The sequence below is a fragment of the Crinia signifera genome, chromosome 3, assembly GCF_055691185.1.
Source record: "Crinia signifera chromosome 3, ASM5569118v1, whole genome shotgun sequence".
Lineage (NCBI taxonomy): Eukaryota > Metazoa > Chordata > Amphibia > Anura > Myobatrachidae > Crinia > Crinia signifera.
The window spans coordinates 307,161,938-307,186,634 of record NC_139219.1 but is presented as its reverse complement, the minus strand read 5'-3'; positions in this window follow the sequence as shown (position 1 = coordinate 307,186,634).

Sequence of the window (24,697 nt, the reverse complement as noted above, 5' to 3'; positions counted from 1 at the left end):
GAACCATTGGATTGATGTTATTTTCTACAGGAGGACACAGTAGGGATGATATTAGGCTAGAGTGGTCAAGAAGTAAGGAGGTCATGCGAAGGAACTTGGACCTTTGAGTATCACTCAATGTTGAGCTTACAGCTTCCTGGTGCAATATGATTTCTGAGCCAATGCAGGTCCAGGGCCACCACTAGGCAACTCTAGGCATTTTTTGGAGAAGGTCCCCTCCGCCGCAACATCACCAGAAACCCCCTGCCCCTAGCAACCCCACGTGGAATGACGCTACAGCCTTCCGCCGCAATACCCGCAACCCCTACCCCCGTGTGGAGCGGCACTCCTTCCCCCCCCCAAGGGGAGTGAGTGAGCACCAGAACAGCCCCCCACCCTGGAATGACACTGCGGCAGCGCAAACACAGCCGAGTCTTCAATCTTCAGCAGTGGTCGGGAGGCAGAGACAGAAGGTCCGCCCGGAGCTGAGTAGAGAACAGCGGCGGACAGTCCTCGCAGACAGTCCATTACAGATGGGCAGCCCGGCGGTGAGTAGGGGGCTGATACAATGACACCTCCAGGTCCCTGGAGCGCCCCCGCCCCCCCCTCCCCCTGATACAATGACACCGCCAGGACACCGGAGTGCCCCTCCCCGCCTAGGGCGCTCCGGTGCTTTACACCGGCCCTGTGCCCACGCTGCTCTCAGCTGTCTCCACGTCTCTCCTCCATCGCTGCCCACAGCCCCCCCCCCCCCCCCCCCGCACCCCCCTAACCCTGCCCATCTCCCTGAAGCGGAGACAGGCAGGGATTCTGCTCCCCAGAGGCGGATGTGCGAGTTTGTGAGATGTTTGCACCTCTCCACCAGCTCTCGCCAGCTCAGGGAATCTAGCGGTTCCCAGTGCTGACTGAGAGGCGCTCCATCTGTAAATGTTCAATGAGCCTCTAGAATAAGTCGACATGGCCAAAAGGTTGACACATGCAATATGTCGACATGTGACAAGGCTGACGTGAGTTTTTCACATTTTATTTTTAAAAGGTGGTTTTTCATACTTTACTATTCTAGTGGACATAGAGTTAGATTAAAATAGTGTGCCAGGTGGACTTACACGGTGTCCATGTCGACCTATGTCGACATAAACACGGAAAAACAATGCAAAGCTCATATCGACAATTTCCACATCGACCTTTCCTATGTCAACCTCTTTCATGTGTCAACCGTTTGTCCTGTCAACCAATAGTGGTCAACCTATTGAATGTCAGCTTAGTTACTGTCAACCCTATGACCTATACCCTATCTAATGGGAATAACCTATATCTGATAAGTAAATTATAATCATTTTAAAATTCTATCTGTGTAAAACTGTATCTAGTTGTCCTGTCAACATTACTATTAAAATATGTCACTTGTACTAAGTTTATTACAGGTTCTACTGTATTTATTGTTTATTATGATGTTTACCCACAGGTTTACTGGATTTATTACAGGAGAGTAAGTCGACCCCATACTCTCTTCCACTTTAACTATAGATCCGTGTTTTGAATTTGGTTTTAATTCGTCATCGTGTTTTGGTTTTGGCAAAACCATCCTGAAGTGTTTTGGTTTGTATTCGTATTCTAATTCAGTTTGAAACCCATAAAAGAAATCAATAATTATTTATAAATATTAATAATAAATCACTAAAAGAAGCTAAAATCTTATAATTTTTTTGCAATCCAAAAGTTATGAACTACAGAACATGTTTTTGATCTCTTCAAGGGGTCTGGACCAGGTTTCGGTTCATATTAACAAAATTTGGGTGGATTTGGATTTCTGGAGAACCAAACCTCACATCTATACCCACAACCAATCATTATACCCCCCCCCTCCCCCCCCCCCCCCCCCACACACACACACACACACACCACTGCACATACAGTACACACTTTTAACCCACCCATTCTTTTCTATTGTACTCCAACTCTTTCATCCTCCTTCTTCCTTTGACTTTTAGCCTTTTTTCCTGCCTTCCTCTATTCCGAAGGCCCCTGTAACATTGGGCTGATGTTATTAGACCAATAAAAATAGTGACAGTGCAAAGAACACTTTTAACTAAGATTATTTACTAATTAGGGTAAAACATACCAGTGCAATAAACCCCCCAAAATTTTTTACTTGGCTATGAAATATGGGGGGTTTGAAAACAAAATTAAACTTTCAACTCCTTTTTTTTTCGGAGGGGTGTTATTCGAGGCTGCTACCAGGAAACCAGAGCATTTTCTGGGAGGTATTTTATTATCACCTGCCCCAGGCGAGTGAAAAAATAAATCCTGTAAATTACCACTGCTAATTGTATATCTCCAAATGTCTGCGTAGATAATTATAATAATTCAACTAAATGGAAATGAATAGTAACACATTAGAATAGTTGTTCCCAAACTAAGGGCCTTATTCTGATCGGTGCGGCCGGATCCGAATATGCGGCCAGGACCGTGCGTGCGAAACCCCGCCTTCCATACGGATCGCCAACTCTGTCCGTACGCGGTAAGAAGCTGGCCGAACGAACCGCACATGTATTTTTCATGGAATACGCCTCCTCCATCTCAGGGAACCTCCCCCATCATTCGATGGTCGCAGAATATCGAATGCAGGACCGAGTGGTCCACCAGCTCCAGCAACCTCAGACCACACGGACATTTTTCAAAAGCAGGGATCTTGGCGGGCAGCTGACATCCGGCGATGTCATATGTCCGCCCCCTACACGTGCGTCACGACTGCATTACCATACGTACGCCCAGCATTTGCATGGGAACGCCCATGAAACGCGGGGCGTATGCATATGGAAATGAGCCCAAATAGCCCTTCACGCCCCTCTCCACCCCCTGTTCGGAGTGTTCACATTTCATGCGGGATTTGGCCGTACGCCCCGCTCGCACATGCGCAGAGACGCCTCTGCACATGCGCAGACACAAAACATCGGCGGCACGAACGCACACGGATATTACCGCACCAACCAGAATAAGGGCCTAAGTATCTTTGAACCCTGGGTGCCACAAAAAAATATGTGGTAAAACTGAAATACTGTACCACGCTTTCCATCACCACAGAATCAATGACAGTTAAGCACAAAGTATTTCATCTTTGCTGACTTTCTCAATAAGAAACATTTGCTTATACTGTAGGTGCTGTTCATAAAAATGTTATGATTTAAGAAACAGCATCGACAACAATAGGATCATACAAGTATTAGTCTGGTTTAACATTTCTACTGGTAGCAAAGCCATGTTAAATGTCCCATTGTTTGTGTGTAACAGTTAGAATTTGGGGCACTGTTCACATTCATATGTACAGGCACACACACCTGACAGCGGATGATGTCCTAACAGTCAGCATCCCAGCAGGATGACATCATTCAGAATAGCGATGATGTCATCCCGACTGCTGCCAGATGATCAACACCAGAACATCACATGGATCAGGATGCCGACAGCTGATTGGTAAGTATGCAGGGAGCAGTTGCCGTCCGCGGGGATTGAGGGGGTTAGATTTAAGCCCTAGTGGGGGGACTAAGGGTTAGGCTGCTTGGAGAGGGTGTTTGTTTTAGGCACTAGGAAGGTGGAGTTAAGGTGCATACACACTGTACAATTTTTTGGACATTTCCATTGAACCCAGTGTCCTGGACGAAAGATGTTGACGAAAGATATTGACGACAGATGAAAGACGAAAGATCTAGCTACAGTTTATAGGCTCTTTTTGAAAGGTATCCAAATTGAGCTGCATGCACAGTTGACGAACAATCTTGAAGAACAACTGGTGGGTATGCACATCATCATTCGTCGTTCGTCTGTCGTCAATATCTTTTGTCAACATCTTTCATCCAGGACAATAGGTTCAATGGAAATGTCTTTCAACCAAATTGCCAAAAAATTGTACAGTGTGTATGCACCTTAAGTAAGCCTGCGGGGCGGGGGGGGTAGGTTTAGGAGGCAGATTTAGGGATACGCACTAGTGTGGAGAGTTAGGGTCTGGCTGTGGGGGAGTGAGGGTTGTAATGCTACAAGGGAAGGTTTAGGGGGGGGGGGCAGGGAGAAGATAAGTATCCCTGTTGTGGGGTCAGCTCCATCAGGATGCTGGTGTTGGTATTCTGATTGCCGGTACCTTGACCGCCGGTCATCTGTATGTATCCCCTGTATCATGAATTACATGAATATGAAGTGAAAAAAGCAAAACGGTAAGAGCAATTAAGCTCTGAATAGGAAGCCATGTCCTGAGTTAGACATAGATGAAGTAACAGAGGGTTATATGGAGTATCAATGCAATAATGGAAATATAGTACAAGGACAATGAGAATAATGATGAAATGTTTCTCTCACGAAGAACATGTGGGAGTAGTTGTACCAACACTGGTAAAAACTATCACTATGAAGAAGGTGATGCCATTGAGGATGATGAGTGGTGGAGGCGTCTCAGATGTGCTAAACATTTCCAGGACAGATCAGGTGGGGTCTACAGATCAAGCTGCACAGTATGTAGTGATTTAATGAAACTTGTTTTGGATATTGTCCAGCTCTGCAAGTAAGATTCAAGGGCCAGCTTCAGACCACAATGTCTCCTCTCATTAGGTAACAAGGTGGGATTAGTTTTAAACTCTGGAACCAGAAAAAAAATCAAACAACTTAAATGCTTCACCCTTTGGACTGTTGGGCTGGGTCTGCACTCTTTCTGGACTTTGGGAACATATCTGAAATTGCTTTAGACCTTCTGGATTAGATGTGAACTCCCTCTGGATTGGACATGGATCACATATTGATAGATTGTCAGCTTGTCTCAGTCAGTCTGTGGCTCTGGAAATGGCTGTCCCTTCTTCCAGTAAAGAAGCTCTAAGATGAGCCCTCTGAAACTTACTGCTCATGCGCAGCCGTGCCGGGATCTGTAACTTCAACTGCCCCTTCTTCCCCATCTCTACACTTCATAGACTCGGGTATCTAGGGCAGGCAGGGCCGGTGCAAAGCATTGCAGCACCCCAGCCGCTCACCTGCTCCAAGGATGGAAGAGAGTTGCGGCTGCCGCAGAGTTACTCGAGGGTGGGGGATGCGTCTGCCCCACCGCTCACCCGTTCCATGGGGAGTCATTCCAGGGCAGGGTGCGACCAGTCCTAATGCTCACGTGCTCTAGCGGGGGAAGAGAGTTGCAGCCGGGTCAGTCCACGGCGGGGCGGGTGGGGGTGCAGGCTCTGCTCACCTGGCTCCAAGGGGGGCCGGGGGGCTTCCGACACTGACCTGCACCTAAGTGCCGCCCTACAGTGGCCGGCGCCCCCAGGCAAATGCCTAAAGCTGCCTAGTGGTGACGCCAGCCCTGAAGGTAGGGGAGCACTGGCTTCAGGGTTTCATAGTAATATGCACTTCAGAATCAACTTAATTGGCTAGATATACTTGTGTATACTAGGAATTTGTTTCCGGTTTACAATGTGACAGCCTGATAGTTAACAAGAAAGAGGATATATACAGACATACAATAGATATATCACATTGGACACAGTACTCTGGTAGACTTGACAGGTATGGCCCTATATCGCCTGTCTGGTGGCAGCAGGTTAAACAAGTCATGGCCAGGATGTAGCTGGTCCTTTACTCTCTTCACTGCCTGCTTCTTTGCTCTGGACAGATACAGGTCTTGGACTGGGGGAAGGTCAGCCCGATTGACCTCACCAACCTTTGAAGCCTGCATTTAACGTTCTTGCTGGTGGATTCGCACAAGACTAGCATTGGGGAGCACAGTACAGACTCAACAATCGCGGAGTAGAAGAGGTGCAGAAGCTGCTGTGGAAAGTTGAACTACCCACAGTAAGTTGTCTTAAGAAGAATAAAATGACAAAATGATGCAATGATGAGCACTGTATGCAATCTTTCTGATTTGACATGGAGTCTTTGTTCTGGCAGACAACACCACCCAAGGACTTTCCAGTGTCATACGGGGAACATTAAATTCTAAATACACAATACAATAATAAAATATACTGATAGCACAGCTGTGTTTTATGTTGTTTACTCCCGGTAGTGTAATGTGTATGACCAAGCGATGACAGGCGAACAAGGATGGATATTTCGAAAGCAAGAAATATAAAACTAGATAAATTGTGCTTACGATGTTAGATACCTTTGTCTAGTTTACATTTAGCGATGTGATACTGTATAGCACATTCCCCTCCATTATATATTATACTAGTACCAAATAAGTACATTCAACTGTCCTAAGCTTGTTGATTCAAATTACATTTAAATCTTGGTATAATGAAAACTCCACCTGAAAGAAAACATTGAAAGTTTGCTGTTCAGTGTAACCCTGTCTTTACTATTGTAATTGTCCCCACATCATTCAATCTAGTTATGGCCATCGAGTATACTGGACTTTTTTGAAACTTATTTTAAATGTACTTTACTTCTGGCCAATAAAACGTCTGGGTGGAGCCATCTGCAAAGACATATCGAGTGGCCAATCATTATGTATGTTTGCCTACCTAATTAGCCTTTTTTGTCGGTGTGGCGGGCAGTGGGCTGATATGTCTGTGCAATGTGTACTCAGCCTATGATTTTATACAATCAGGAGCACAATTGGACACATTGGCCTATACAGTACATGTTACCTTTGAATTTTTATACAACTATAATATTTTCTTATTTAATTTGTACATTTTTATTACAGGATTCTGTTCCACCCGCAGGCAACAGTGTCTTGCGATGGGGAGGGTAGTTAGGAGCTCACCTGTCACTCACTGCTCTGCTCAGTATATTCACATGAAACAGATGGACTGGGGGCATGCCAGCAGCTCATAAAGGGGTGGCCATGCCCCATAGTTAAGAAATCGGGAGATGTGGCTCATGATCGTTGACATTTATGTGAAGACACGAAAGACTGGAAAGAGAAAGATTGTCTCTTTGTTGGCGCACTGAGAAGAAGAAAGAAATGTTATTTTAAAATTCACGTTTTATTTATTTTTGCTAAAAAGGAAAAATTTTTACGTGAAATATTCCAAAAAAAGAGAAATCAATAAAATGAGTATTAAATGACATCAGCTGTGTGTGTCTGCCCTGAGGAAAAACATGTGAAACGCGCGTCGGCAACGGCGCTGTGTGTGTCTAAACCAGGCATGTCCAACGTTGGCCCTCCAGATGTTGTGAAACTACACATCCCACCATGCTTTGCCACAGTTTTGCTATTAGAGAATGCTAAAACTATTGCAAAGCATGCTGGGATGTGTAGTTTCACAACATCTGGAGGGCCAACGTTGGACATGCCTGGTCTAAACTGTAAATGAAATAATGTATATATGATGTGGTCTCATAGATAATATATTGCACCCATAGATCCGATTAACTAACAGACTATAAGCGCAAGATCTCTATAGCCCCTTGTGGGCACATAGACAGCAGGAAAGCTCTGTGAAGTAGTGGCAGCCATTAGACACGCTGTGGCCCGGCTAAACTACACGCTGCCAGACTGTCAGCAGCGACTATAAGTATACCTTTAGTGATTCCTGTATACACCAATACACAGGCAGCCTGTACTGTCATATAAGACCACAATAGAGACATAATACAGTCACGAATGACACACACAGCTGATGTAATTTAATACTCATTTTATTGATTTCTCTTTTTTTGGAATATTTCTCGTAAATAATTTTCCGTTTTAGCAAAAATAAATAAAAGGTAAATTTTAAAATAACATTTCTTTCTTCTTCTTAGTGCGCCAACAAAGAGACAATCTTTTCTCTTTCCAGTCTTTTGTTGTACTACACCATTGTCTTTGGCAGCACCCCCAGCATTATATTAACGAGTAAACGTTATACAATAAAAATTGGGGCCACCTATTGGGAACAGTGAGTACCAACCAGTGCCAAAGAACTCTCCCCTGTTCCCCTTTCCCTTTGAATTACTATGTGAAGACACGGCCTTTTCTTATATAAGAACATGTCTCAATAGTGCCCTCAAATCAACTCTTTTCTTATGTTTCATTTGACGATTTAAATTATGAAATTGATTTTACTTGACTATGAAGTTTGAAGACTGGTCATGATTTTACATACAGTTGTTTTTGAGGCATGGGGGCAGATGTATTAAGCCTGGTGAAGTGATAAAATTGTGATAAAGAAGAAGATGATAACGCACCTGCCATTCAGCTCCCAACTGCCATTTTCAAACCCAGTCTGTAACTTGACAGTCATGAGCTGGTGCTTTATCACCTTCCACTTTATCACAACTTTATCACTTCACTTTAATACATCTGTACCATGATTTACAGTAGCTCTGCAAATCTCAAGGTCAATAAGTCCAATATAAAACATATACAAAACTAATTGCTCACCATGACTTTTTTCCGGCATTGATTTGTTTAAAAATATAAAAAGGAAAGGTGTAGATCTAAGCCAAAAAAATGATGCATGTAATGTTACACTTACATCTGTCTTCACCAACGTACAAGAATAACAAAACACAATATCCAAGAATATTCCCTTCTTTCGATTTAAAATAAGCCGTGACACTACATTCCGTTCCGATGAAACCCATCTCTACATTAGCACAAACAACAGCAAAATATAAGCATGGAAAAAAGGGGCCGCTCAAATGAATGGCTAATTCCGAGGGGACATCTCAGATGAATTTCTAGATAATGATGTTGATCTCAGGATAGCTCTTCTTCTTCTTCGCCGAAACTGCTGTAGTGAACGGAGAGGTCAGGACAAAGGACGCAGAACAGTTTGGGAAGAATTTGCAATAAACAGGAAATGTTTGCAGGAAAAGGAATGGTGATAAATTCTGAAGAGAGGTATTATTTTTCTTACTATTTGACACAGAGATCATATGTTGCGGTGCAAAAGTTTATAGGAACTTTTTATTAAGAGAATAATGGAACGGACCATGAAAAGTTTGATTTCGAAGCAGATTAATGTTGTAGGCTCAGATCAAAGGTATTGTGGATCTCAGACTTTAATTGTATATGTTGGAAGAGTTAAAATAAGACCTTTTCGGAACCCTAGGCAAAACTTCAGCTTACTGCTGCCACCACCACCACCCACACACCAGTACCGACTTTCCAGAACGTGTGGTGGTGGCGTCTTAAAAGTTCAACACCTGCCGTTTACTTTAAGTTCAACAGGATTGCCTCTCTGAGCCATCCTTGTGATAGTTAGACTCAGGGGCACCCCTCAAAGTCTGGAGCCCCAGATTCCGCAGCTGCCTAATGATAGAGCCGGCTATGGCGTCCGGTGATAATATATGTGCCTACAGAGATGCAAGACCAACTAAGATGCACACTATCAGAAATGTATTGGGCATTCCTGAGCAGTGACTGTGTTCCCAGTCGGTGACTTAGAGGTGGCTATTCGGGTGCTTGAAGTCCGGCCATCTTATGGGCATGTAATGGCAGTGCTGCGGGTATTTCGCTGGAGTGATTGCTAACGTAGATGCTTCAGTTGCTCACATTTGAGGCCACAGTCTCTAGAATGAAGCTGGCGCGAGTTTAGATTGTGCAAGCAGTGGTTGAATCTAAAGACGCATTAAGCGGGTGACTCAGACCTCCATATTATCGGTCACTTCCCTTGCATATTGTTTTGTTCCTATGTTTGTAAATCCACATACCCTCCAACATTTTAACCGTGCAAACCGGTACAGGGGTCGTGGCCACAAATCTAGGGGGTGTGGTCAAGTGTAGAGGGGTGTGTCAACTTGGCCACGCCCCCACCTATGGACAAACATTAATTTTAAATGTGTTGTGTAAATGTACCCACTTGAGCTGAGGACTGAGGGACGTCGACAAGACGACACTGGCTGCACGGCAGGCCGCTCCCCTCAACACCAGGCGCTGCTCCATGGTCCAAGTCCCGCCACGCTAGTCAGATCATGGTGCTCAGTCAGTCATTGCACTGACCTAGACTGCAGATAAGTCAAGGACGCATGAGCTGGGGCTGCCGGCCTTTACTGTGCGTGTGCGGACAGCCCCATAGTATAACGCGGGAGCAGGTCAGCTGGGCGGCGTGCTGACGTCACGCTTAGCTTGCATGCTGGCTGCCGGGATGCCGCGCAATGCACCACTGGGAACGGGGACAGCCACACAATTACCTCCCCTGGGCCCGGTCGAATCCATCTATGAGCCATCGCCTGCGGAGTCCGAGGAGTGGCCACCACTTTATAAAACCGGTACATCGGTACATTTATTTTTTAGCTGGTACAGTCCGTTACAAATCGGTACTGTACCGGCTAAAATGGTACAGTTGGAGGGTATGAATCCAGTCATAAGGATACAGAGACATGTGAGTTCACTGCTGTGCTGTTTTATTCCATCCAACTCCTGACACACTGCCTTAGGACCACCCACTTCCCAGCATTCCCCTGGTCCTAGGGACCATCACCGAAGATTCAGGCTTAAACATATTAGTAAGGGAGTGTCTACAAATATTAAGCATTCTAATACTCTAACATCACACATATGGGGCTGGATTCTCTAAGCTTCAAAAGTGATAAACTGTAGAGTGATAAACAGCCAGCCAATCAGCTCCTACCTGCCATGTCACAGACTGTGTTTGAAAAATGTCAGACAGGAGCTGATTGGCTGGCTGTTTATCACTCTACAGTTTATCACTTTTGAAGATTAGAGAATCTAGCCCATTGTCTTAATGAATAGTCTAATGTAGTGTAATGTATTGTCACATCGAGCGGTAGTTATCGGAAACAAATTCCTGTGTATAATGCACCTTGTACTGATAGTTACACCTGGCAATAAACAGATTCTGATATTAGGACACATGGCTGTGCACTGTAGGTGGGCTTGTACCTCTATTAGCATAGATTCACAAACATACCGTTGAGAGTGAGACTGCCTATAATTCGGAATCAGGCACAAAGTATTTTGGACAGATACCTCTGAAACCCTCCCTCTGTCACCCTGATGCCCACTCATGCTCTCATACCTTTATCTCTTTCTCCCTGACACCTTTCTCTCTCCCTCTCACACTTTTTTTTATCTCTCATTCCTCACTGTCTCCTGTCCTACTGAGAGGCATTGATTTAACAAAGGATGGGGGGGGGGGCTTTCAAGATTTTGCTATGGGGCCCAAAGTGTTCTGGTTACGCCCCTGCATGTACACGCACACATAGACATTCTAGGGTTCATTTTGTTGGGAGCCAATTGTCCTACCAGTATATTTCGGAATTGTGGGAGGAAACCGGAGTGCCCAGAGGAAACCCACGCAAGCACGGGGAGAATATACAAACTTCGCACAGTTAGGGCCATGGTGGGAATGGAACCCATGACCTCAGCGCTGTGGGGCAGTAATGCTAACTATTACACCTTTTCGTGAATTTTTTCAGGAGAAATATAGAAACCCCGGATTTCCTACAGTATATGGTGGGTTTCTATAGAATTTTTACAGGGTTTAAAGCATAACCCTAACCACAGGCTAACCCTAACCCTAAATGCAGTCCAACCCTAAATGCTGAAAAACTGGCGGCTGTTGGCTGCAGATGTCAACATTTTATATCAATCACAAGATTATGGACCTTCACATTCAGATCATAGGAAGTCATAGCAATTTACCCAAAGAAAATACTTACAGGCAGATGAGCATCTACCCCTCGAGGTGGTTAGGGTTAACTGGGCACTTTGTCAGCCTCTGCATCTTTACTTAGGCGGTGTTGAGCTACACAGATGTAAAAAAAAAAAAACTTTGAAAAATTTGAAAGATGGATTACATTTATTCGAGAAAAAAATAATTCGCCATAATTTCTCACTGTAAGGGCCCGGCTCCCAGAATCCTCCGCGGAGGATTCTGGGAGCCGGGCCCTTGCAGTGAGAAAGTATATAAACCCACCAAGGTCAGAGACCCAGCACACCTTGAAAAAGCTCCCCAGTGGAGTGAAACGCATCGGTGGTTTTTATTGGCTGACTGATTGAACCCACAAGTCCTGAGACATAGCAGAGTGCTCCTATTTCAATCCTCTGAAAACCTACAACACCGTGGACACCAACCTGGGCCGCACCATCACCCAGAGGCAACCCCCAACTTTTTCTGGCGAATTATATAGGAGGAATTCGGATCCCCAACACAATACCGCCAGCGGGGCTCCATTGCTTATGTCCTAACTTTGCAACTAACATATAAGGATATTGGAGAATAAGGACACCATACCTGCATATACAGATCTAAAAAAATCCATCTGTTCCATCAACAATACGGTACCGTATGGACTTACAATAACTATTTCATCAGTTCAGCCAAAAATGTGAAATCCTATTTCCCCCTTTCCCCTTCCCTTATTTTTAAGGTATTCAATAGCCATAATTGACCTGTAAAACTGTTAAGTTTATATTGTGTACAATTTTATTATATATATTTTTTAAGAATAAAAACCTATTTAATGGTACTTGATACGTATAACTATTAATTTTGATAATATTGGAAACAGCGCAGTCAACCCCCCCTTTCTTTTCCAGGTTAAAAATGGTCAATGGTTCCCACACAATGTAATAAGCGCAGACTGACTACGCTAACTGTGTAATGCTGACTGACTATGCTAACTGCGTAACGCTGACTGACTATGCTAACTGCGTAAGCTCTGGTTAGGTGCAAATGTACACACAGTCTCAGACACAAGCGGACTACGTGCTGACTACACTTGCTGCAGGAACACAACACTGATGCTGAGAGGGACGCTGACTACGCTAACTATGCTGGCCGCGGGAACACAACGCTGATGCTGACAGAGATGCTGGCTACGCTAACTACACTGACTACGCTGGCCGCTGGAACAGGACGCTGATGCTGACAGAGACACTACACTGACTACGTAAGTGGCGCCGTGAAACTACACAACTACCAATAGTATTTTAAAACCTTTGTTCATTATAAATAATGTTTTATTCAAAAAGCAAAACAATTGTTTCAAAAGTAATAAAATGGAGACTGATAAACAGCCAGCCAATCAGCTCCTACCTGCCATGTCACAGACTGTGTTTGGAAAAATGTCAGGTAGGAGCTGATTGGCTGGTTGTTTATCACTCTCCATGTTATCACTTTTGAAGCTTAATAATGCATCTGGCCCTTTGTCTGTTATTACCAGATGTATTAAGTGCCTGTTCCATGTGCCTGGCATAAGCCAGGTTCATACTGTATGCTACTGTTACCCTCTAGCAGGCTTCTGAAGACAGTCAGTGCTCTGCGTACAGTATGACCACAATTACGCGGTTTTGCAATGCAAATCCGATCACTCTTCATCAGGCCCTTCATAACCAGGGTTTCTTTAATTTCCCAGACAAACACCCTGGAAAGCAGCTGAAAGGCAGCAGAGGCTGCGAGACATCAGTGTTATTACTGCGTTTCCCTGGCTGGTGCCATACTAGACCTGGGCAGGCCCTCTGGAGAAAGCGAGCCCTGAAACAAGTTCAGCACGGAACATGAAAATGTCCTTACATTCATCTTCCTTGTTTTGCTAGCACCACATTCCCCAAATCCCATGCCAGTAAGAGTTTTGGATCAGTCGGCGAATTCTTTGGGATTCTTTGGGGGGTAGATGTCAGAACTGGCCAAGAATCTAAGTGAAAACTGATGACAGAACGAGGCATTAATCAGCTCTGCAGTGTGTTCTACACAGCAGGATTCTGCAAATAAATCAAAGGGCTGCAAATCTAAACGGGGATTTAACCATTAGAGGAAAATGATTCACTGTGGTCCTCCGCTCGTTCCCGGTGATAAATGTAACATTTAATTCATTTTAACAAGTTTTAATTCAATGTACATAAATAGGCTCACACCGGCTATGTATGCGGTAACGTTGTATATATATATATATATATATATATATATATATGCATTTATTTATGCGGGTGCGGATTGGATTCGCATTTATTTGTTCATGGGCAATGATTAATTTGTGTGGCCTAATAGCTGCCGTCTTGTTAGGGAAAGGTAACGCTGAGGTTGGGGAAGTCATATACTGTAGGCTTAATGTAAGGGCCTAATTCAGCACCGTTCGCTAAGCAGGGGTCGCTCGCTGCTTAGTGAGCGGCATAACGACACACGGCATAACACCCCCCCCCCCCCACCCCTGCCAAATTCTCTTGGTATGTGAGGGGGTGTGATCATGTACATCCCCCACATGTTACAGAGGGGATTCAGCGGCAGGTGCGTGACGGGGGGGGGGGGGGTTGCGTTTGGCCTGACGGCTGTAGAGGAGAAAAATCATTAAATGGTCTCAGATGGAGTCTAGACTGACCTTTATTGCGTTCAGTGTCCGCTAGGCATCGGCCGGCCTGCTTTCCCAGGGGGACACCCAGCATTTTCATGGGGGTGCCTATACAATGCTAGCCGTTCCTCTGCTCCGGGCCCCGTCCCACCCCTACCTGTAAGAATGCCTCAACAACTGTCATAGTTGCTGAAGGGGTTCATACAGCGGCCCTGCACATGCGCAAATACTGTATGCACAGCCGCACCATTCAACATGAATCACCCCCTATGTGCAGAACTTATCTCCCTTTCTATTGAAGTTCTATTGAAGATAGAATGTTGCCCATAGCAACCAATCAGGATCTAGTAATTCTTATTTATTCAGCACCTGCAAGGAGATAATAGATACAGTAGGTTACATAGCAACATCCCATCTACAGTAGAATTCCCCTTTTATTAAATAAGCCCCAAAGGGTCTCTCATGTTTTCAGTATTTTGAGGCTGATTCAAGATTATTGTAGATTATTTACCATTGCGCATTACACCAGAGTCGCACTGGTCGCACTATTACCATTGCGCATACACCAGAGTCGCACTGGTTGCACTATTACCATTGCGCATACACCAGAGTCGCACTGGTCGCACTATTACCATTGCGCATACACCAGAGTCGCACTGGTCGCACTATTACCATTGCACATACACCAGAGTCGCACTGGTCGCACTATTACCATTGCACATACACCAGAGTCGCACTGGTCGCACTATTACCATTGCACATACACCAGAGTCGCACTGGTCGCACTATTACCATTGCACATACACCAGAGTCGCACTGGTCGCACTATTACCATTGCGCATTACACCAGAGTCGCACTGGTCACACTATTACCATTGCGCATTACACCAGAGTCGCACTGGTCGCACTATTACCATTGCACATACACCAGAGTCGCACTGGTCGCACTATTACCATTGCGCATTACACCAGAGTCGCACTGGTCGCACTATTACCATTGCACATACACCAGAGTCGCACTGGTCGCACTATTACCATTGCACATACACCAGAGTCGCACTGGTCGCACTATTACCATTGCACATACACCAGAGTCGCACTGGTCACACTATTACCATTGCGCATTACACCAGAGTCGCACTGGTCACACTATTACCATTGCGCATTACACCAGAGTCGCACTGGTGGCACTATTACCATTGCACATACACCAGAGTCGCACTGGTCGCACTATTACCATTGCACATACACCAGAGTGGCACTGGTCGCACTATTACCATTGCACATACACCAGAGTCGCACTGGTCACACTATTACCATTGCGCATTACACCAGAGTCGCACTGGTCACACTATAACCATTGCGCATTACACCAGAGTCGCACTGCGCATGTTCCGCAATGGTCTTGTGGTGAGGTCAGAGTAAGAATTTATTTGCCAAGAGATTGACAGCCACAGCCTCATTAGCATAAGAACACCCAGTGTTGTCATGGGAACACCCATAAAACACTGGGCGTTCCCATATGCTAATGGGGCTGCCCCACGCCAATCTCCACCCCCGCCCACTGTCCTGATCTGACTATTCGCAGTGGGTGCATGCACATGCGCAGCAACACAACCTGAATAAGGTCCCAAGTGTAATACCTTCGGTCCTAACATTGACCTTTATTAAGGCAGTGGTGTGGGATACATCTTATATCTTGCTTTTATCTTAGAATGTCTATAGGAGATCAACCCCCCCCCCCCCCCCCAAAAAAAGAATAAATATATATTGGACACTGTATGTTATTTCTAAATTGCTCCTGATTGGCTGGTGGGCTGGACTAACCCCAGCCAACCCCTGCTTCGGGAGAGGAGCTAAGAATGTAAACAAAACATTGTCGTCTTCTGTCCCGGGGATGCCTACCGGAATAAAGCGGATGAGACCATCGCCGGAGGCCTCCAGAAGTATAATTTCCTTCAACAGGTACCCGCAATTGGATTCTACATGGAGAAAAGGACGGGCCCCCCGGTGGACCAATAGGTATGTATGAGTGAATGAATGTAAGATGTAATAAAGTTTTACTTGTCATACAGTATGTGTCTGTGTTTTATTTAACTATTTGTAATGTAAAAGTGGTATAAGTGGGCTCTTTAATGCTCTGCATGCTGTGACTTGTTGTTCTACATGTCCCTGCATGTGGTGCAGGCTTGCTGGGACTTGTAGTTCTACAACATTACACAATAGTTTTTAACTACTTTTTTACACTTAAATAATCAGCATGGAGCTCACCGCCCTGGAGCACCGGGGACATCCCCGGGCTTTATCCCAGGCAGAGTTAATTATAGGGATGGGGGGATGGGCATCTGACATCAGTGGATGTTAGCTGCCCGCTCGCCTCCCAGATGACGTTCTCTGGGCGTGCTGCATTATCATCTGTGATGTCACTTGTTACTAGGGATGTGCACCGGCCACTTTTCGGGTTTTGGGTTCTAATGTGTTTTGCCAAAACACCTCCTAAGTGTTTTGTGTTTGGATTTCTTGGGTTTTGGGTTCTGATTTTTTTGGTAAAAAAGCATAAAAACGGCTAAAATCGCAGAATTTTAAATTTTTTTTTTTTGCTTCTACGCTATATTAACCTCAATAACATTAATTTCCACTCATTTCCAGTCTATTCTGAACAGCTCACACCTCAGTAGCGCACGCAGGGGGGGTTTCTGAGTACCCAGAAACCCCCCCAGGAGTCTAATGGCCCTCATCTGAAAGCTGAGGGTCCCCTCTTTCCATGGATACAAGAATTGTAAAAATCGGTCCTTGGGAACCAGAGATATCTGACTTCAAAACAGTGGTCCCCATCCAAGCATGTTAATTGTTATTCCCAGTCAGATATTTCAGGTTCTGTCTGACTTAGAGTTTTTCTGAGGGTATACCATATCCCAAAAGCTGGAACTCTCTCCATTTAAAGGGCCATAGTAGCTTGTCTCTACTGTTCCCAGAACCAGAGATATCAGCCTTCCAGCAGCTGGTTACTGCTCCATCTCCACACACCTGGTATGTAGTTTTATATACTCGTTGGCGGATTGCTCTGCCTCTTGAACTCTGATCCCCTAGTCCCCAATACCATTTGGTAGGTAGGATTCTCTAGTTTTTAATTTCATTAAAATTTAAGAAATCTATTTCCGGGAACTGGAGATATCTGCAGTCAAGCAAGCTGTCCTCGCACCAGAAAATTATGAATAATAAGCCCACTCCACTACAATGTATTAAACATCCTCTACCACCCTGGAAGTTATGTATCAGGGCCCCTTAATTCAGCCCAATGCCCCCTTCTCCCACCCCATCTCCCACCATCTGTGCAGTAAAGGGGTAATTAGTGGAAATTACTGAGCCCTACATGCTGAGCGGTTTATATAACACCCCCTACCACCCGCGGGACATCAAAGCTTCCCCCACCCCTACTGCTGGAGGATCGGTAGGGGCCCCAATACATTGCTATGCCCAGGGGTCTACACTGCTGTTGACGCCCCTGTATGTACTGTATGTACTGTATGTATATATATATATATATATATATATATATATATATATTTTTTTTTTATTATTATTATTTATATACATTTGGTCTATCTATACTACTTTAACTGACCCGGTATATACTGGGTCACCTAAGTGTCCATCTCCGTGCTTTGCTCCGCCCCTCTGGAAACCCCCTTCTGAAAATCCTGCGTTTGCCACTGCACCTTACAATATTGTTTTTAGGGCAAAAGGTTGCACCGAGGTAGCTGGATAACTATGATAAGCCACACAAGTGTGCGGCACAAACACTAGACTGATATGGCACACTTAGCATACCCTCTAGGCTGATACTGCACACCTAGAATTACCCCTGGACTGATATGGCACAGGTAGCATCACCCCTGGACTGATATGGCACACCTAGCAGCACCCCTGGACTGATATGGCACGCTTAGCATCACCCCTGGACTGATATGGCACGCTTAGCATCACCCCTGGACTAATACAGCACACTTGGCAGCACCCCATGAATTATACGGCAGACTTGGCTTACCCCATGAATTATACGGCACAGATGGTGGCACCCATGACCTGATACAGCACACATGGAATTATACGGCACAGATGGTGGCACCCCTGGACTGTTACGGCACACATGGCGGCAGGCATGGAATTATACGGCAGACAAATTCCTGCAGTAAAAATAAAAATTTGTATTCTTTTAATTATAAAAAAGAGCAGCACACCTTACTTAAGGCCCCCATACACTATGCGATTTTGGGACGATTTCATCCGATTTCGGCACTTTGTGCCGATAATCGGGTGAAATCGCCCCAAAATCGTAGGTGTGTGATATCTGATCCGATCCGATGCGCGGTCCCGTGCGCATCGGACCGGATCAGGGAGGTCGGACGGTCTGTACATACGATCACGTCCGACCTCCCTGTATGCATATGCCTGCCACCTGACAGGCATATGCATGCAGACACCGGGGGAGCAGTGGGGCGGGCAGCGGGTCCCTGAGCGCCGGCGAGTGCTGCTGACTGACCTGGCCGGGCAGTGTACTTACACATAGCAGCAGCGGGGACGGGCAGCGCAGTGGCGGCTATTATATTTTTAAAATACTTGTCAAATGACCAGCCGCTCTCTGATTGGCTGAGAGCTCTCCGGCCAATCAGAGAGCGGCCGGTCATTTGACAAGTATTTTAAAAATGTAATAGCCGCCACTACGCGTCCCGTCCCCGCTGCTGCTATGTGTAAGTACACTGCCCGGCCAGGTCAGCAGCGCTCACCGCACCCGCCGCCCGCCCCCACCACCGCTGGCCGCCCCCACCACCGCCGCCGCTGCCCGCCCCCACTACTCCTCACCGCCCTGCAGCTCCCCAGGTTTTTTTTTACATGGGATAAATCGCATGCGATTTATCCCATGTAAAAAATGGCACATCAAGTGCCAAATTGTATGTGAGCCTCCCGGGGAGCTGCCGGGCGGCTCGCAGGTTAATTGGGTCCGACTTGTCCCTAGGACAAGTCGGCCTAATGTATGGGGGCCTTTAGCAACACCCCATGAATTATACAGCACTCTTGGCTCACCCCTGGACTACAGCGCATTTAACAGCCCTTGCAGTAAAAAAAAAAAAACACCTTCATTTTATTTTCATTAAAAAAAAGGGCAGCTCCCCTGGTCTGATATGGGACACATGGGGCACCCCTGGAATTATACGGCACACATGCGGGCACCCCAGGACTGATACAGGACACATGGGGGCACCCATGGAATTATATGGCACACATGCGGGCACCCCTGGACTGATACAGCACACATGCGGGCACCCCTGGACAAATACAGCACACATGTGGGCACCCCTGGACTGATACAGGACACTGGGCAGAGCAGCTGGACTGATATGGCACACTTAACACCCCTTGCAGATTTAAAAAAAAACACCTTTTTTTATTTCAATTAAAAATTAAAAAAATATCTCTTAGCTGCTATTATTACCAAAGTTGAATTATTTATCTCTCCTCTGTTTCATACAGTGTGTTATTAGCATTGCCTAACTGATCTTGTTGAAGACACTGTTGTGCTCCAGTCTACTCTAGATGGGTGTTACTCGCAGAGACATTTGGCAGCAAATGTAGCTAATTGTTCCTGTTTGGTATTTAGCTCACGTTAATTCTCTCAAGTGTTGAAAAGCAAAGTGAAAGATTAAAAGCGGGTTATTTTCCTGAAAAATACTCAGCAGTTACAGATATTTATGACACATGACTCACGTTAAAAGTACATTTAAAATAGATGGCTGCAATTTTTCTGCCAATTCTTGGTTTTAAATCGTCATTAACCCTTCACCCGTGCAGTAAGGAGAAGCTGGAGTTCCTCGATTTTCTGCCCTTTGTTTCAAGTGATCTCTAGCAATTAACCTGGACTTTCATGAGATACAAGGATAGGCATTATCTGTTTAATAGAAGTGACTTAGTACAGACAATCTTAGAGTTTTGCCTTACCACCTGTGCGCACAGACAGCAGGGACACATCCGCGCTGTCTGACTTCTACATGCCGAATGAAGATGGCGCCGGAGCCGGACCTTTTATAGAGATCCGAATCCGACGCAGGATGATGACGTCTTGGCCTAATTTTGGACTCAGGAAGATGGCGGGACCGGGCGAACTCCTCGGATCCGTCCTCGGATAAGGTAGGTTCTGGTGGGTTTGGATCTCTAGGATCCGAACCCGCTCATCTCTACTTGTTACTGTAGAGCAGTCAGCATCCCAAGAGAGCCGCTTAGCCTGAGCATCCATCAGACTGCAACATGACCTTATACACTATGTGACGATGGGTCCAATACTTCATCATGTGCAAAAAAAGGGGATAAAACTGATCAATTAGCGCTGGTGTAGTCCTCATATAAAATAGTCACTGTGTTCTAAAAAAGACACACAAGAGAGTCACAGATCGTCACCAATGGGGTTCCACAATGGGTGGGATTTCACAAAGATTTAGGATACTCCAATAATAACGTCCTCTCAATTAGGATATGAAATGACACAGAAGAAAAAATAATAGTGCATAACTTTTTAAAACATATAGTTTAATAGGGATGTGCACTTACAATTGGTAGGGGTAATGAAAGCTTCAATAAAACGCTCAAAGCGGGACTGGAGTGCCAAGGAAACAATCCAAGAGACAGGATACCACCAGGTTCGGAAGCTGGGGTGAGCTGGGTTCTTGAATGTCAGCACAAAAAAGTCCTTAAATAGGTTAGGCAACAAACGCCAAATGCATTTCGGACACTAGGTCCTTCCTCAGTAGCGTGTTAACTAACAGTATGTTACTTCCTTATATACAGGAGATGGTAAGGGTCAAAACTCGTAGTGGCCAATCATTATTTAAGAAATGCCCGTGCGTTCCACCTGTTTGTAGGAAGTGCATAACGAGTGTCATCACACGTATTTCTACGCGCTATCCACATTGTTAAAGTGAGGGATGGCCGTGTGTCCCACCTCTAGATGCGGCGCGCGTCACAAATAGGGCGGTGCGCGTCATCCAATCGAGGCAGTGCGCATCACAGGTGACGCGGACGCCGGGTGGCAACACTTCCGCCCCTCAGATAATAAAACATGGCTGTGCGTTTCACCTCACAATGCGGATGCGTTCCAACTACGCTCCAGCATATGAGGATATAAAATATATGTAAAATCATACATATACGATTCTGGTATTAAGAAAAAGAATAAATATACATATAAAAGGTGTCATTTTATATGTATATTTATTCTTTTTCTTAATACCAGAATCGTATATGTATGATTTTACATATATTTTATATCCTCATATGCTGGAGCGTAGTTGGAACGCATCCGCATTGTGAGGTGAAACGCACAGCCATGTTTTATTATCTGAGGGGCGGAAGTGTTGCCACCCGGCGTCCGCGTCACCTGTGATGCGCACTGCCTCGATTGGATGACGCGCACCGCCCTATTTGTGACGCGCGCCGCATCTAGAGGTGGGACACACGGCCATCCCTCACTTGTGGATAACAATGTGGATAACGCGTAGAAATACGTGTGATGACACTCGTTATGCGCTTCCTACAAACAGGTGGAACGCACGGGCATTTCTTAAATAATGATTGGCCACTACGAGTTTTGACCCTTACCATCTCCTGTATATAAGGAAGTAACATACTGTTAGTTACAGTAACACGCTACTGAGGAAGGACCTAGTGTCCGAAATGCATTTGGCGTTTGTTGCCTAACCTATTTAAGGACTTTTTTGTGCTGACATTCAAGAACCCAGCTCACCCCAGCTTCCGGACCTGGTGGTATCCTGTCTCTTGGATTGTTTCCTTGGCACTCCAGTCCCGCTTTGAGCGTTTTATTGAAGCTTTCATTACCCCTACCAATTGTAAGTGCACATCCCTATTAAACTATATGTTTTAAAAAGTTATGCACTATTATTTTTTCTTCTGTGTCATTTCATATCCTAATTGGGAGGACGTTATCATTGGAGGATCCTAAATCTTTGTGAAATCCCACCCATTGTGGAACCCCATTGGTGACAATCTGTGACTCTCTTGTGTGTCTTTTTTAGAACACAGTGACTATTTTATATGAGGACTACACCAGCGCTAATTGATCAGTTTTATCCCCTTTTTTTGCACATTATCTATACCAGGTGGTCATTGAATGTCACCTTAAACTGTTTATAAGCTGCATTGTGTATCGTGCGCACCTAATCACTTGGTTCCTTTCTTTGTTATCCAATACTTCATCAGACAGAAATGATGAGGCAGCAGTAGGCAACCCAATGCTCAGCTTAGCTTCTGCCTATATAGATGGCAAAAGATTGCAACTATAATTGCATCAACAAGCACACCTGAATGAGGCCCATTATCTGTAATAAATTCACAGACTTAGGTGTTAACAGGCTTGTGGCACCGGATAGAAACCAATTTATCAGGGTTCTCTTTTGGGGTCTGCTCAGACACTTAAAAAATCCCCATTAAGTGCAGCCTCTAGAAGCGAATTGAATAGCCCAGGGGATCGGTTGGATATGGGTCGTTAAGGTCGACAGTGAAAAGGTAAATATGGTCAAAAGGTCAACAAGCAAAGGCCAACATAAAAAAGGTTGAGATGAAAAAAGGTCAACATGATGAGTTTTCTCATTTGTTGGTATCCATGTCGACATGTCGACATGGACACCATATAAGTCTACTCGCTGTGCTCACCATGCTTCGGCCTTGCATGTACTCTCTATCTATGCCCACTAGGATGGTAAAGTAGGAACAAGTCGGTTAAAAAACTCATGGACAACTTGTCAACCTTTTTGTCAACATTTTGCTTGTGTTGACCTTTTGACTGTCAACCAATAGTGGTGGACCATTTGACTGTCGACCTAATGACCACATCCCAACCAATTAGCATGCAGTAAACTGTCACAGTCAAATGGAATTCCCCCTAAGTGTTTAGTAAGTGCCAGATTCACTAAGCTTCAAAAAGTGATAAAATGGAGAGTGATAAACAGCCAGCCAATCAGCTCCTACCTGCCATGTCACAGACTGTGTTTGAAAAATGTCAGGCAGGAGCTGATTGGTTGGTTGTTTATCACTCTCCATTTGATCACTTTTTGAAGCTTAGTGCATCTGACCCGCAATGAGGAAACTTTAAAATATAATAACAGAACATACAGAATTCATCACACAATCTGGCTTGGAAAGTTCTGTCACAAACTGTTATTAATTGCGATCATGTATCATAATTATAAATAGGTTTTCATAGACAGTAACTGATGTTTGTTCCTCTTCTCCGAAACATGTTGTCTTAAACTGATTTAATGACTCAGTGAACACTGTGTATTCTATCCCATAGATCATGTAACGTTATGTAACGTTTAGAACACATTTCATACTTATTTATGTCTCATTCTCAAATTTGTGTCAGAAATCCGTAATGTAAATTACTCGAAATTCAAACCCTAGGCCAAAATGTGAGATAATGATCATCAATCCAAAATCCCTCCCAATGTGAATCTTTCTGTCCTCCAACACTTATAGTGACTGAATCAGCACCACTCGCTAAGTAGCCACCATTCGCTGCTTAGCAACGCCTGGCCGAATCATAATGTTAAGGTCAAGAGGAGAATTTGCCCGTAGCAACCAATTTTATTGTAGCCATTATTTTATAGAATATTCTAGCTAGAAAGTTGCTATGGGCAACGTCTCCACTTGTCCATTGTATAAAATGTGATTACGGTGTAATGGTTAGCATTACTGCCTCACAGCACTGAGGTCATGGGTTCTATTCCCACCATGTTCCTAACTGTGCGGAGTTTGTATATTATCCCCATGCTTGTGTGGGTTTCCTCCGGGTACTCAGGTTTCCTCCCACAATCCCAAAATATACTGGTGGGTCAATTGGCTTCCAACAAAATTAACTATAGAATGTCTGTGTGTGCGTGTACATGTGGTAGGGAATATTGATTGTAAGCTCCACTGGGGCAGGGACTGATGTGAATGTTCAAATATTCTCTGTACAGCGCTGTGGAATATGTGTACGCTATATAAGAAACGGTTAATAAATAAATAAAATATTCCTTTTACACTGCAAAGCTGGATCGCAGCTGGGATTTTGTACATAGGTACGTTCCTTGTGCGATCCGTCTGAGACCCTTTTAGACTGGATGCCCAACCTGGCTCATTGCTAGGTTGGTGACATCACCGAGGCTGTTCCTATGCTGTGAACGGGTGCCAGGTCACATTGACCCACAGCTTACCTGTTTACATTGCACCACAACCTGTGTTCAATCCTGGTTGCTACCTGGGTTCAAATGCAGAGTCGTTCGACCTGATTTATATCAACTGAACTTTCACACTGCACAAAAGCCAGGGTCACTGTGCGTTTATGTGCAATAACCCCAGATATTGCTGGCTTGGGGAAAGGAGTATAAGTCAGGGTCTAATTAACCAATAGACTGATTAGGTTGCAGCCTGGGGAGCTGGGTACTCTGGGGAG